We start from the raw sequence: 14,176 nt of genomic DNA, 5'->3' as shown, positions 1-14,176 counted from the left end.
CTTCCTTCCTTTCTCTCTCTCTCTCTCTCTCTCTCTCTTTCTTTCTTTCTTTCCTCTTCTTTTTCTTTTTCTTTTTCTTTCTTTCTTAAATAACAGTAACTAGTTAATTTTGGTTTGGTTTGGTTTTCAGGCAAGGTCTTACTCTGTTGCCCAGGCTGGAGTGCAGTGGCATGGTCTTGGCTAACTGAATCTTCCATCTGGATTCAAGCAGTTCTTATGCCTCAGTCTCCCGAGGAGCTGGGATTGCAGGCGTGTCCCACCACACCCAGCTAATTTTTGTATTTTTAGTAGAGGCGAAGTTTCTCCATTTTGGCCTGACCTCAAGTGATCAGCCTGCCGCCGCATCCCAAAATGCTAGAATTAGAGGCATGAACCATCGTACCTGGCCTTGGTTAATTGTTTTATAGTTGCACCGTTGGTTATAAATGATAGCTAAAAAAAGTCTTGGGAAGTTTTTCTAATTCCTGCATAATCTCTGCCTGTTTCCGGCAACCTTTATTGATTGATTGATTGATTGTCATTTTGGTCTCTATTATTCCACGTTAAAGGCTTTCCTCTGATACTTGGTCATGTTAGCATGTCTGTTCATTTTTTATTTATTTATTTTTTGAGACGAAGTCTTGTTCCATCACCGAAGCTGGAATACAGTGGCGCAACATCAGCTCACTGCAACCTCTGTCTCCCAGGTTCAACTGATTCTCCTGCCTCACCCTCCCTAGTAGCTGGGACTATAGGCGTGTGCCACCATGCCTGGCCAAATTTTGTATGTTTAGTAGAGATGGGATTTTACTGTGTTGGCCAGGCTGGTCTCAAACTCTTGACCTCATGATCCGCCCACCTTGGCCTCCCAAAGTGCTGGGATTACAGGTGTGAGACACTGTGCCCGGACATTTTTTAAACCTGAGTATGCCCTCAAAGTCCATGGACCCAGTTCTAGTTTTGAATTTCTCTTTTTGAGCACTTCTATCTGACTTTCGCAGGATGAAGGAAGGGCAGTTGCCCAGCTGCCTAGAGGATAAATTGACCTGGGGGATCTGGTTACTTCCTAAGCAGGTTTTTAAGAAATTCCCCTTATTTTAGCTGTCTTCTTTTAACCCCACTTGTAGAGGTATTTTGCATTATAAATTAGATCAGTGCTCCTGTTTCACTCAGCTTCACTACTAGTTTATGCCATGTTTTTCTTTGGTAACTTTGTTACCACTCGTATATTTGCTTTCCAGTTTCTACACTTTTTGTTGCTCTCCTATCCCTTTCTCCCCATACTATTGGTTTTATTCTTTTACAACACAAAGCCAAAAAAAAAGCAAACAAAGAAAAATCTTCACTGACCTTTTATTGGAATTTTGGCATAGAGTAAAAGTAGATAATGTGCTAAGCTAGCAGTTTCTACCAAGACTAATTAATTTTCATTTTCTTTTTCTTTTATTTTATTCATTTATTTATTTATTGAGATGGAGTCTCACTCCGTTGCCCAGGCTGGAGTGCAGTGGTGCAATCTCAGCTCACTGCAACCTCCGCCTCCTGGATTCAAGTGATTCTCCTGCCCCCACCTCCTGAGTAGCTGATATTACAGGTGCATGCTACGACGCCCAGCTAATTTTTTTATGTTTTTAGTAGAGATAGGGGTTTCACCCTCATCTTGGCCAGGCTGGTGTCGAACTCCTCAAGTGATCTGCCCACCTTAGCTTCCCGAAGTGCTAGGATTACCACACCTGGCCTTTTTTTCTTTTAGATCTTTTGTTTAGGCATTTCATCTTAGCAGTCTAGAATGGGAATTTGCAAATATGGCTGCTGATTTAGAATCTCTTGGAAAACAGTATTTTTAAATTTTAAAAAGAGGCTTTTTTTTTTTTTTCTTTTTTTGAGATAGGGTCTTTGTCGCCCATACTAGAATGCAGTGGTCCAGTCACAGCTCATTGCAGTCTCAACCTCCAAAGGCTCAGGTGATCCTTCTGTGTCAGCCCCCTGAGTATGTTGGACTACAGGTGTACGCCACCCTGACTAGCCAGTTTTTTTATTTTTAGTAGGGACAGAGTTTCAACACATTGCCCAGGCTGGTCTCGAACTCCTGGGCTTAAGCGATCCACCTGCCTTGGCTTCCCAAAGTGCTGGGATTACAGGTATGAGCCACTGCACCTGGCCAACCTGGAAAATCTTTAAGAAATACCATATATGGATCTCACAATTAGTGGGATTGGTTGTTAGTAGGGTGTGGTTTTAGTTCTCCAAGTTATTTTAATGTACAGCTGGATTTGAGAATTCTGTTCAAAAAAAAAAAATTGGAACAAGTGAGAAAAAGCAACAGATTCTAAAAATATGATTGTTTTGTATTAGAACATCATCTGTTAAAACATTCCAAATTCCGTTAGACATAATAACCTTTCTCAGTGGTTTAGGAATTGAGAATGAATTTCTCTAGAGGGTCTGTTTCTGTTTGCATTCCAGCAAACAGGGATGCAGTAGCCAAAATTGTCTTCATCAGAAGTGGCAAATAGTATTGTAGAAAATCAAATTACTAGAACAGAGGACATACTTGAGAAGCAGTCACAGAATGTGTAATAAATAAGTGAAATGTTAGAAAAAATAAACATTGATAATGAAAATCTAAAATAGAAACAATAATTTTTTTTTCTCTTGGAAAACTAAAATGACATGGATAAATAGCAGTAACCAATGGTAAAACAAACAGGAAAAAAAACTTAATATATAATGTGTTACATTAACATGTATTTCTTACCTTTTGTATCTTATAAATATTAGAGGATACAGTTTATGATTACGTTTATTTTTCTGTCACTCTGGCTGGAATGCAGTGGTACACAGTCATTTTTCACTGTAACCTTGAACTGTGGGGCCCAAGCAGTTCTTCCCACTTTACCCTCCTGAGAAGCTAGGACTATGGGCACTCAACCACCATGCCTGGCTGATTTTTTAAAGTTATTTTTTGTAGAGACAGTGTCTCAGTATGTTGCCTGGGCTGGTCTCAAACTCCTGTCCTCAAGCGATCCTTCTGCCTCAGCCATCCAAAGCACTGGTTGACAGACCGGAGCTATTACACCTGGCCCAGTTATTTTTCAAGTGTCTGTAATATTTATAAAGCTTCATATATATATATATATATATATATACTTGACCATAAATATATCTAATTCAAAATAGCAGAAACTTTAAAAGTTATTACTGTGAGTATGCCAAAACAAAGATTTTTAAAATGACATTAAAAAAATAGATTATGAGAATAAGGCATTAATGAGAAGCCAAAAGAAAGAAACACTGCATGCTTTTATCATTTAAAAAGATGAAGAACCAAGAATTTAGTATAAAATTTAAGAAATATGGAAGTAGGAGGAAAAATATATTAAGGATAAAATTAAAATTGTATATGTGTAGTGGATACTTTGCAGATGTTGAAGTGGATTAGAGAATTTATGTATATGTTGAAATGAAAGCATGTCCTCAAAACTTAAAATCTTTTTTTTCCCAGTCTCCGTAGAGACTGTCAAAAATTGCCAGTGACAACTATATTTCAAGTCGTCATGGCAGGGTATTGGGAAAAGTTTTCAGTTAGCAATAATTGTGCCTTGGATAAACCTCATTGGCTACGATACTGCCACTGCGCAAAACTGAAAACTTAAAATCTTAATGAAAAAGCAGATTGCAAAATAATTGTATTTACACACACACACACACACACACACACACACACACACACACACACACAGAGATTTATGTATGCTTATGAGTCCCTATAGTTGTATACCAAATTTTTCATAATGATCAGGGGTTTTCTTCCTGTAGGGAAGCAGCAAGATTATGGGGTAGACTTTTATTTTGTAGTCTCGTGTTTTAATTTTTTTTGACAGTGAGTCTTGCATATTTTTTGTAATTGGAAATAAAAAAGCTATGTTCATTTTGAGGGGAGAAAAGCAATATTTCATCATATGAAACTAGAAAAAAATAGATTATTACACATTGCATGCCTGTATCAAAACATCTCTCATACCCCATAAATATATACACCTGTGTACTCACAAAAATTTAAAAAAGATTTTTTAAGAAAGGAAAATAGGAAAAAAGATGGGATTAATAAATAAACCTAAAAAGTAAAAGGTTCATGAAAGAGGCAAAATACATAAGCTTCTTCCAGATCTGATTAAACAAAATTAACCATAGAAAGTAGATTTAAATCACATAGAAGGAATATAAGTATGTAAACATTAGGAGACATATATTAACACAGTTATGCTAATAAATTTCAGAAAGGTCAGTGAAGTTTCCAAATACATTAAACATTCCAAATGTTTATTTTAATGTATATGCAGTAAAAATAATGTATAAAATGTAATATACTGATAATTTGGGAATATTATCAAAGAAGTACTTTTTGAAAAAAAATTTCCGGGTTTGATACATTTGCTGGTAAATTCATCAGAACTTTTTTGGAGGAATAGACAATTTCTGTATACTACAGAATATTCTCAGTTTTTGAAAAGTAAGCAAGTAAAAGAGAAATACAAAGAAACAAAGGTAACAAAAAAAAAAAAAGCTATCATTCAATTTCACTTTTTGAATATAGTTGTGTTCCTTAAAGTGTTAACTGGTAAGCCAGGTGTGGTGGCTCACACCTGTAATCCCAGCACTTTGAGAGGCCAAGGTGGGCGGATCACCTGAGGTCAGGAGTTCAAGACCAGCCTGACCAACATGGAGAAACCTGGTTTCTACTAAAAACACAAAATTAGCTGGGCATGGTGGCACATGCCTGTAATCCTAGCTACTTGGGAGGCTGAGGCAGGAGAATTGCTTGAACCTGGGAGGCAGAGGTTGTGGTGAGCCAAGATTGTGCCATTGCACTACAGCCTGGGCAACAAGAGTGAAACTCCATCTCAAAATAAATAAATAAAATAACTTGTAGAATTTATCACAATATTGAAGGAATAATAAGATTTAGATTAGGCCAAATCTACTGGACTAAAATAGAGTTATATTCTCTATTCAGAATTCCTAAGTGTTTCAGTATTAAGAAAGATATTAAGCCATGAAATCTTTGGCCATGGCTATGTCCTGAATGATATTGCCTAGGTTTTCTTCTAGGGTTTTTACAGTTTTAGGTCTTACATTTAAGTCTTTAATCCATCTTGAGTTAATTTTTGTATAAGGTGTAAGGAAGGGGTCCAATTTCAGTTTTCTGCATATGGTTAGCCAGTTTTCCCAGCACCATTTATTAAATAGGAAATCCTTTCCTCATTCCTTGTTTTTGTCATGTTTGTCAAAGATCAGATGGTTGTAGATGTGTGGTGTTATTTCTGAGGCCTCTGTTCTGTTTCTTTGGTCTATGTATCTGTTTTGGTACTAGTACCATGCTGTTTTGGTTACTGTAACCTTGTAGTATAAAGTCAGGTAGCCTGATGCCTCTAGCCTTGTTCTTTTTTCTTGGGATTGTCTTGGCTATGTGGGCTCTTTTGGTTCCATATGAAATTTAAAGTAGTTTTTTTCTAATTCTGCGAAGTAAGTCAATGGTAGCTTGATGAGGATCGCATTGAATTTTTAAACTACTTTGGGTAGTTTGGCCATATTCATGATATTGATTCTTCCTATCCATGAGCATGGAATGTTTTTCCATTTGTTTGTGTCCTCTCTTATTTCCTTGAGCAGTGGTTTGTAGTTCTTCTTGAAGAGGTCCTTCATATCCCTTGTAAGTTGTGTTCCTGGTTATTTTATTCTCCTTGTAGCAATTGTGAATGGCAGCTCACTCCTGATTTGGCTCGCTGTCTACATGACCAAAACACCAAAAGCAATGGCAACAAAAGCCAAAATTGACAAATGGGATCTAATTAAAGTAAACAGCTTCTGCACAGCAAAAGAAACTATCATCAGAGTGAACAGGCAACCTAAAAAATGGGAGAATATTTTTGCAGTCTGTTCATCTGACAAAGGGCTAATATCCAGATTCTACAAAGAACTTAAACAAATTTACAAGGGAAAAACAACCCCATCAAAAAGTGGATGAAGGATATGAACAGACACTTCTCAAAAGAACATATTTGTGCAGCCAACAAACATAAAAAAAAGCTCATCATCACTGGTCATTAGAGAAATGCAAATCAAAGCCACAGTGAGATACTATCTCCCTCCAGTTAGGATGGTAATCATTAAAAAGTCAGGAAACAACAGATGCTGGAGAGGATGTGGAGAAATAGGAACGCTTTTACAATCTTGGTGGGAGTGTAAATCAGTTCAACCATTGTGGAAGACAGTATGGCAATTCCTCAAGGATCTAGAACTAGAAATACCATTTGAAGGCCAGGCGTAGTGGCTCACGCCTGTAATCCAAGCACTTTGGAGGCCAAGGCAGGCAGATCACCTGAGGTCAGGAGTTCAAGAAATACCATATGATCCAGCAATCCCATTACTGGGTATATACCCAAAGGATTATAAACCATTCTACTATAAAGACACAAGCACACGTATGTTCAGTGCGGTACTGTTCACAATAGCAAAGACTTGGAACCAACCCAAATGCCCATCAGTGATAGACTGGATAAAGAAAATGTGGCACATTTACACCATGGAATACTATGCAGCCATACAAAAAGGATGGTTTCATGTCCTTTGCAGGGATGTGGATAAAGCTGGAAAGCATCATTCTCAGCAAACTAATGCAAGAACAGAAAACCAAAGACTGCATGTTCTCACTCATAGTGGGAGTTGAACAATGAGAACACATGGACACAGGGAGGGGAACATCACACACCAGGGCCTGTCAGGGGATGAGGGGCAAGGGAAGGAAGGGAAGGGCTAGCATAAGGAGAAATACCTAATGTAGATGACAGGTTGATGGGTGCAGCAAACCACCATGGCATGTGTATACCTGTGTAACAAACCTGCTCATTCTGCACATGTACCCAGAACTTAATGTATAATTTTTTTAAAAAAAGAATGAAAACTCTACAACGTAACTGTAATATTAAAATTATAAGCTGTCAACTTTGAGTATCCAGATGAAGCAGTCCTAGTACTTATAGAGTATATATAAATATTGCACATTGAGGGAATCTGTAGCCCTGTATTAGAATAAAATAAAGTATAGTTGACTGATCTTTAAAAAAACAATTCATCAGTTTTAATAATAGCTAACGTTTATTGATTGCTTACTTTGGGTTAGGTAGGCACTGTTATAAGTGCTTTTAGATTTTAATTTATTTAGTTATCAAAATAATTCTAAGGTTTCTCTGGGGTTATATTACCTAGATGAAGAAACTGAAGCATGGAAAGGTCATTTTGCTCAAGGTAACATAATTACTGAATGACGGAACTGGGGTAAGCACCTGGAATTCTGACTCCAAGAGTCCATTAGCTTATTTGGAGCTTAAATAGAAACTTTAAAAGGTTTTATAAAATTAAATGCCCATTAATAATTTTTTTAAAAAGAAATAAAGTATTTTTAACATTATAAGGAATCTTTATAGTCGACAGAGATAGCTTTATGTTTATTTATTGAAAAATTATAGGTGTATATATGGGGCACAGAATGATGTTACGATCTTTGAATACCATGTGAAATGAATAAATCAATTAATGTGTATCAAGCTTATTAATATATCAATTTCCATAAAGGTTTTACATTTTTTGGGTGATGAGAACATTTGAAATTTACTGTTAGCAATTTTGAAATGTTACTAGTTATATTCACTGTGTTGTGCAATGAGATCTTTAAAAAAAATTATTTCTCCCATCTTCTAACTGCATCTGGTAACCAGAGCCTCTAGTAACCACCATTCTACTTTTTGTTTCTATGAGTTTGATTGTTTTAGATTCCACATGTGAGAGCATGTGGTATTTGTCTTTCTGTATTTGGCTAATTTCACTTAGCATAATATTCTCTAATTCCATTCATGATTGTCACAAATGACAGAATTTCTACCTTTTTTAAGGCTGAATACTTTTCTGTTGTGTGTGTGTGTGTGTGTGTCATATATATATATATATATATATATATATATGTAAAACCACATTTTCTATATCAGTTTATCTGTTGATGAACACTTAGGCTGATTCCATACTTGGTATTTTTAATAGTGCTGCAGTTAACATGGGAGTGTAGACATCTGTTTGACATAATGATTTCAAGTCTTTTGGGTAAATACCTAGAAGTGGAATTGCTGGGTCTTTATTAGTTAAATTTAAAAAAAAAAAAATCCTAGGCTGGACGTGGTGGCTTATATCTGTAATCCCAGCACTTTGGGAAGGCAAGGCAGGTGGATTTTCTGAGTTCGGGAGTTCAAGACCAAAGAGAGAGTGAAAGAGAGAGACAGAGAGAAAAAGGAAAAAAGAAAGAATACAGGAGGGAAGGAAGAGAGGGAGGGGAAAGAAAGGAAAAGAAAAGACCAAAAAAAGAAAGAAAGAAAGAAAAAAGAAGGAATCCTAGATGTAGTTTCTAATAATGGATGTGCATCAGAATTATTCCCACTGGGGACTAAACTCCCAAGCATGCCATTTTGAAGCAACTTTGCAGGTGATAGTTTAAAAAGTACAGGGTTAAAGGTACATCAAATTTTAGGGCAAAGAAAGAATCCTGGAGGACCTACAGACATTCTTTTTAAAGTTCTGGCCTATATAGTAAGACATGCATTAGAGCTAGAGGTGTAAATGTTAGAAAGGAAGATAAAATTTTCCTTACTTGTGGTTAATGGAAGGTTTATCTGCAGATCCTAAGGAATTGGCTCTTCTGTAATAACCACTTTGAATAACAGCCAAAATGAGAGTCCTTTCAAAATATCATACATATTAAAATGTTAGAAATACTCATTTTTGCTTAATTTTATCTTTTGAATTTGATTTAAAAGTAAAAATTAACTAGAAAATTATATTAAAATTCTTCCTATTTCTTATCCCATTCTCTGTCTCTCATAAGTAATCATGTTTAATTAATTTCAGTTTATCCTTCTGATTTTCTTTTCTTTTTTTTCTTTTTAAGCCAGTAGCTTTATGTATTCTTCCTTTCTCTAAACAAAAGTAGCTGTTGTCACTTACTGATATATCTTAGAGAGATCATTCCCATACCAACACATAGAAATCATCTTCATTCTTTCTTTGGTTTTAGAGTATTCTATGAATGTTTATTTAATCATTCTTCTATTGGTAGATACTTTGCATAAGAATGACATTAATGGGAACAATGTAACTAATCTATGATAGAAATAAAACCTTGAAGTTATGAATAAATATACATAAGTGCAGTAGTCCAAGACAGGAAGGTTAAAGATGTAGATATATCAGCTCTTAAAATAAATTCATAGGTTTATTTTAATTCTACTCAAAATACTTTTGGGCTTTAAAAATCATAACGAAAAGATTTGGAAATTCATCTAGATAAATAAATATTTGAGTCTTTGTTAAAGTTCTGAAAAAAATGGGTAGAGAAAACCTGAACTGTAAGATAATAAAGCATAATGGAGCTGCAAGTACCAGCACCAGGATAAAAACGATCATTGGGAACGTGGCCCAGAATGACAGGACATAAGGATTTAATATATGATAAAAGAAGCACATATATCCATAGGAAAGGGAAAGTTTATTTAACAAATGGTGTTAATGTAACTGTAAGCAATTTGGAGTACTGACATTTAGATTTTTAAAATACGGACCAAAATAAATTCCAGATAGATTAAATAATTACATAGAAACAAGCCAAAAAAATTAATTGTATATTTATTGAATTTAAGCAAAGAAACAGCTAAGTTTAGAATTAGCAGAAGAATTTAAAAGGAGATGGTTGACAGATTAGACCACGTAAAAATCTTTTATGTCATCTAAAAATGTAGCCCAAATGAATAAAAAAAGTAGCCTACTGGAGGAAATACCTGTAGCAAATTTCCAAGGTTTTAATATTCTTGTATATGAAACTATTATGCAAATATATAAAAAGGCATAGGACAAGATTGAACAATTAGCTAAATGGGGAATTCAACAAGTAAAAAAAACGGAAATATTTTAGATGTGAATTAAACTACTCACCAGGATCCATTCATTAAATTCGCAGCAACTCCCATGCTAGGCAGAGTAGAGTGTAATTATTAGATGCATAAATTGCTGATGGTCTTATATATAAAACAACCATTTGAAAAGCACTCTTGTGATGTGCCAAGATTCATAAAAATCTACATACTTTTTGACCTTGAAATCTCACTTCTGGGAATTGATCTAGAGAAAATAATAACCTGCCTTCTCTTCCAAAAAACAAACCTTTAAACCCAAAGATATTCACAGAGTTGTTTCAAATAATGAAAAATTAGAAATGAAAGTGAGTAATTAAAATGTTCATATGTCCCCTGACAGAATACAATAATTAAAAATGGTAATAGAGACTGCAATTGAAAATGTTAAAAGGGAGCAAGCTTTCATATTCTATCTATAGTTTGATACAAGAATGACTGGAAGGAAATAGATAAAAGTGATAAGCAGTTATGATAAGAAGGATAATAGGTAATTCCTTTTCGATTTTCTGTGATCCAGTGTAATGCTAGGCTGCACTGGTATAAGTACAGCCCCCAGATCAAGACAGCTAATTAACTTGTTATGAGAGGAACATGGACTTTGAGACCAGAGATGTGCAGGTTGAGTTCCATTTCTGATTCTTCTACTTACACATACAAAGCCCTGACAAGTTAGTAGTTGCTCTGAACCTCAGTTTCTTCATCTAAAAATGGTCTGATAACATTGTCTTCATGATTATTGTATGGATTAAAAATACTAGAAAGTACATAATAAAAATAACATTATACCGACATCACATCTGGAATAATATATTGGTCAATTTACAAGCAACCTTAGATCTCAGCTATCAGCTATTAGAAACAACCAAAGAAGATTTGGGCATGTAATCCCAGGACTTTGGGAGGCCAAGGTAGGAGGATTCTTGAGGCCAGGCCTTCCGGTTCAGCCTGGGCAACATAGCAAGACCTCATCTCTACAGAATAAAAAATAAATAAAAATTAGCCGAGCATGGTGGCACACACTGTTGTAGTGCCAGCTACTGTAGAGACTGAGGCAAGAGGATTGCTTGAGCACAGGAGTTTGAGGCTGTAGTGAGCTATGATCATGCCACTGTACTCTAGCATAGGCAACAGAGCAGACCCTGTTTCTCTAAAAAAGAACCACAGAAATAAAGCTTCTTTCCCACTTATGTTACTTACTAGTTGCAGATTGTGGCTTTGCTATATGTTCTGTTTGCTCTGTGATCAAGGCAGAGGGGAAAAAAAGATAGTAAAACCATAGGGTTGCTCTTAAAGAACTGCTTGGAAGTGGTACACTTCCACTTCTATTTATTTGGCCAAGGATAATGTCCATTGCCCTGGATATTATCCTCCCATTGGGATAGGCCGATGCAGAAGGGTAACACATACTTTGAACAAATAATACATGCTATGACAGTGCTGTCCAATTCTGTCACTTTATTTATTATTATTGTTTTGAGACGGAGTTTTGCACTTGTTGCCCAGCCTGGAGTGAACTCAGCTCACTGCAACCTCCGCCTCCCAAACTCAAGCGACTCTCCTGCCTCAGCCTCCCAGGTAGCTGGGATTATAGGTGCCTGCCACCACACCCAGCTAATTTTTTTGTTGTTGTTGTTAGAGATGGGGTTTCACCAGGTTGGCCAGGCTGGTCTCAAACTTTTGACCTTAGGTTATCTGTCCGCCTTGACCTCCCAAAGTGCTAGGATTACAGGCGTGAGCCACCGCGCCCAGCCAGTTCTATCACTTTAATAAGGGTGTAACAATCTGGGGTGCATCTGGAGGAGGAAGATTCAGACGGTAATTTTGAAATCTTTACTGAAATACTGTGGGAAGAGTCAGTGGGAAGGGAGGGGCATATTAAGTCTCTTCAAATACTTGAAGAATGGCTGTCACTGGATGGTGACATTAGTTCAGTGCTGTGTGGCATCAGTGGGTGGAAGTTACAGCTTCATATATTTTGACTGAATATAGTGGTAAAGAGGAAAGTGAGAAGAAAAGGAAATTATTGGTTGTTTTCAATGTTACTTCATTTACATTCTTCAAAATAACCATATGAGGGTGTGTATATGTTTGTGTATTTAAATATTGGAAGAACAAGATTCAGAGTGAATGAATACCCAAGATCACATGACACATAAGTGGTAAAACCGGTTTGGAATCTAGGTCTGTGTAATCTCATCCCTTTCTACAACATTCTACTACTCTTCTATTGGGCTGCAAACTTTCTTAGAATTAAACTGTTCATCACCAAGCCATCTTCTGCCTGACAAAGTAAAGGCCACATCTCCCACATGTGTAAAAGGGTTCAAACAAAGAATGAATGGAAAGGTTGAAAGGAAGGTTGAACTCTGTAGATCAATGATCTGCGAACTTATTTGATCATAAGTGCCTCTTAGCAAAGTACTTATACACACTGTCTATATAGTTTATACATAAACTGTTGTACTCATATATGTTATAAAACATATAGGACATTCCCAGTACAAAGAAATGATAAACATTTTGGATGATGTATATGCTAATTCCCTTGATCTGATCTCTATATACTGTATGTATCAAAACATCACTGTGTATGCCATTAGTGTGTATACTTATTATTTGTTAAATTTTTAAACCTGTAGGAAAGGTAAAAGTTTAGAGAGATTCAGATTTTATATAACATTTTAGTTTTTTATAAATTAGATTTTAGGTTTTATGTAAAAATCTCATCTTTATAAAACTTCAGCTTTGCAGATAGATACTTTTTTCTGTATCCCTGTGGCTTGTCTTTTGTACCCATGGAGATGCATACCCCCAACATTGGAGGTCGTTGTTTTGGATGATTTTGTAAGACTCCTTTCATTATGAAGATTCTATAATTCTTTTTGTCCAGATTTTTTCTGAAAGGGCTCTTGGTAGCTTACATCACTTTCAGAAAGGTTTTAGACAGTTTTATTTAAAACCAAAACTATAAAGACCTCGCTGGCATTTGTAACAACAATCAAGCCCAAAAACCAGAGTGTGAAAGGTGCTCTTTTAGATAAATAGTAGCAACCCCATGAGCATTACAATGTCTACAGAAAAGGAGATGGAAGTGTAGGGGCTGTTAAGTAAGAAAACTGATTTTTATTTGTGATATAAGAAATAGCCTCATTTTTTAAGTTATATCTTCTTTTTCTAAACCCATATATATCCAAAACTTGCTGTAGTCATGTATTCTAAAATGCATCTGACATTTTGCATAGAGAGTAATACGAATTTTTGGACTTGAGAAATTATTTTAGCACTTTTTAAAAATGGAGCCAAAGATTTAAACTAGGCTAAGTCTACTGGACTAAAATCTTGGTAGAGATACATCCTCTAAGAAGCAAAGGAGTTAGTTACTTGCGTTGCCTGACAGAGGAAAATATTTGCTGTTTGTCTACATTCTGGGCCTTAGTTACTGACATTGCCAGGTTGATGCTTCACAATTAAGACAGCTTTCTCTGTTAGTGACTACTCCTTGAAGATAAATTCTTTAAGAAAAAACCATCCCAGAACACATAAAGCAGAAAGCAAATCTAGCCTTTAAAAGATACTCATGTTGCGATGGAATTCTAGATCAACATTGCTCCTTTCTATTTCTTTCTCTTAATGATAACGTTTGTATTGACTTTTTGACATGACGTAACTGCAATTTGGTTGGTAGTTGTAAAGAAAGTGTTCCTTGCAAGTATGATCAAACTCAGTTTAAGCAAGAGATTGAAACAGCCAACTTCAGTTGCTTACTCAGCACAGGCCTTAAGTGGCCCAGAGGCCGGGAGTTTCTTAATAATAAGTCTTAGTGATCATTTTGTTATAGAAAATTGCCCTGGAAAAGTAGTATAAACAGTTTAATCTGGTATTTATTAAATTTTTGTACTCCTTTACTCATTCAATAAATAAATAGTATTCAGTGCTTCTTTGTGCCAACCACTGAGGACTCATTAGTGAGCAAAAGGGGTATTAACCACTGTTTTTAAAAAATGTTATCTAACGTGTATTAAAAGCCAATGGATGTGGTGATGCGTACCTGTAGTCCTACCTACTCAGAAGTCTGGGGCAGGAGGATCGCTTTGAGCCCAGGGGTTTGACTTTGTGCTGAGCTTTAATGTTGCCATTGTACTCCAGCCTGGGCAACACAGCAAGACCCTGTCTCTTAAGAA

The 14,176-nt window shown here is 35.9% G+C and overlaps 1 protein-coding gene and 1 non-coding gene across 2 annotated transcripts in view; one reads left to right on the top strand and one right to left on the bottom strand.

Annotated features, from left to right (window-relative positions):
- The window catches only part of PIAS1 (protein inhibitor of activated STAT 1), a 140,480-nt gene that overhangs the window by 74,468 nt on the left and 51,836 nt on the right, over positions 1-14,176 (top strand). The window lies entirely within an intron of this gene.
- On the bottom strand, positions 3,485-3,625 carry LOC119468808. Its single transcript, XR_005197580.1, has one exon. It is a non-coding gene; the product is annotated as a U4 spliceosomal RNA (small nuclear RNA).

This window comes from Cebus imitator, unplaced genomic scaffold (assembly GCF_001604975.1).
Source record: "Cebus imitator isolate Cc_AM_T3 unplaced genomic scaffold, Cebus_imitator-1.0 Scaffold496, whole genome shotgun sequence".
Taxonomy (NCBI): domain Eukaryota; kingdom Metazoa; phylum Chordata; class Mammalia; order Primates; family Cebidae; genus Cebus; species Cebus imitator.
This window is presented reverse-complemented; position numbering and strand designations above follow the sequence as displayed.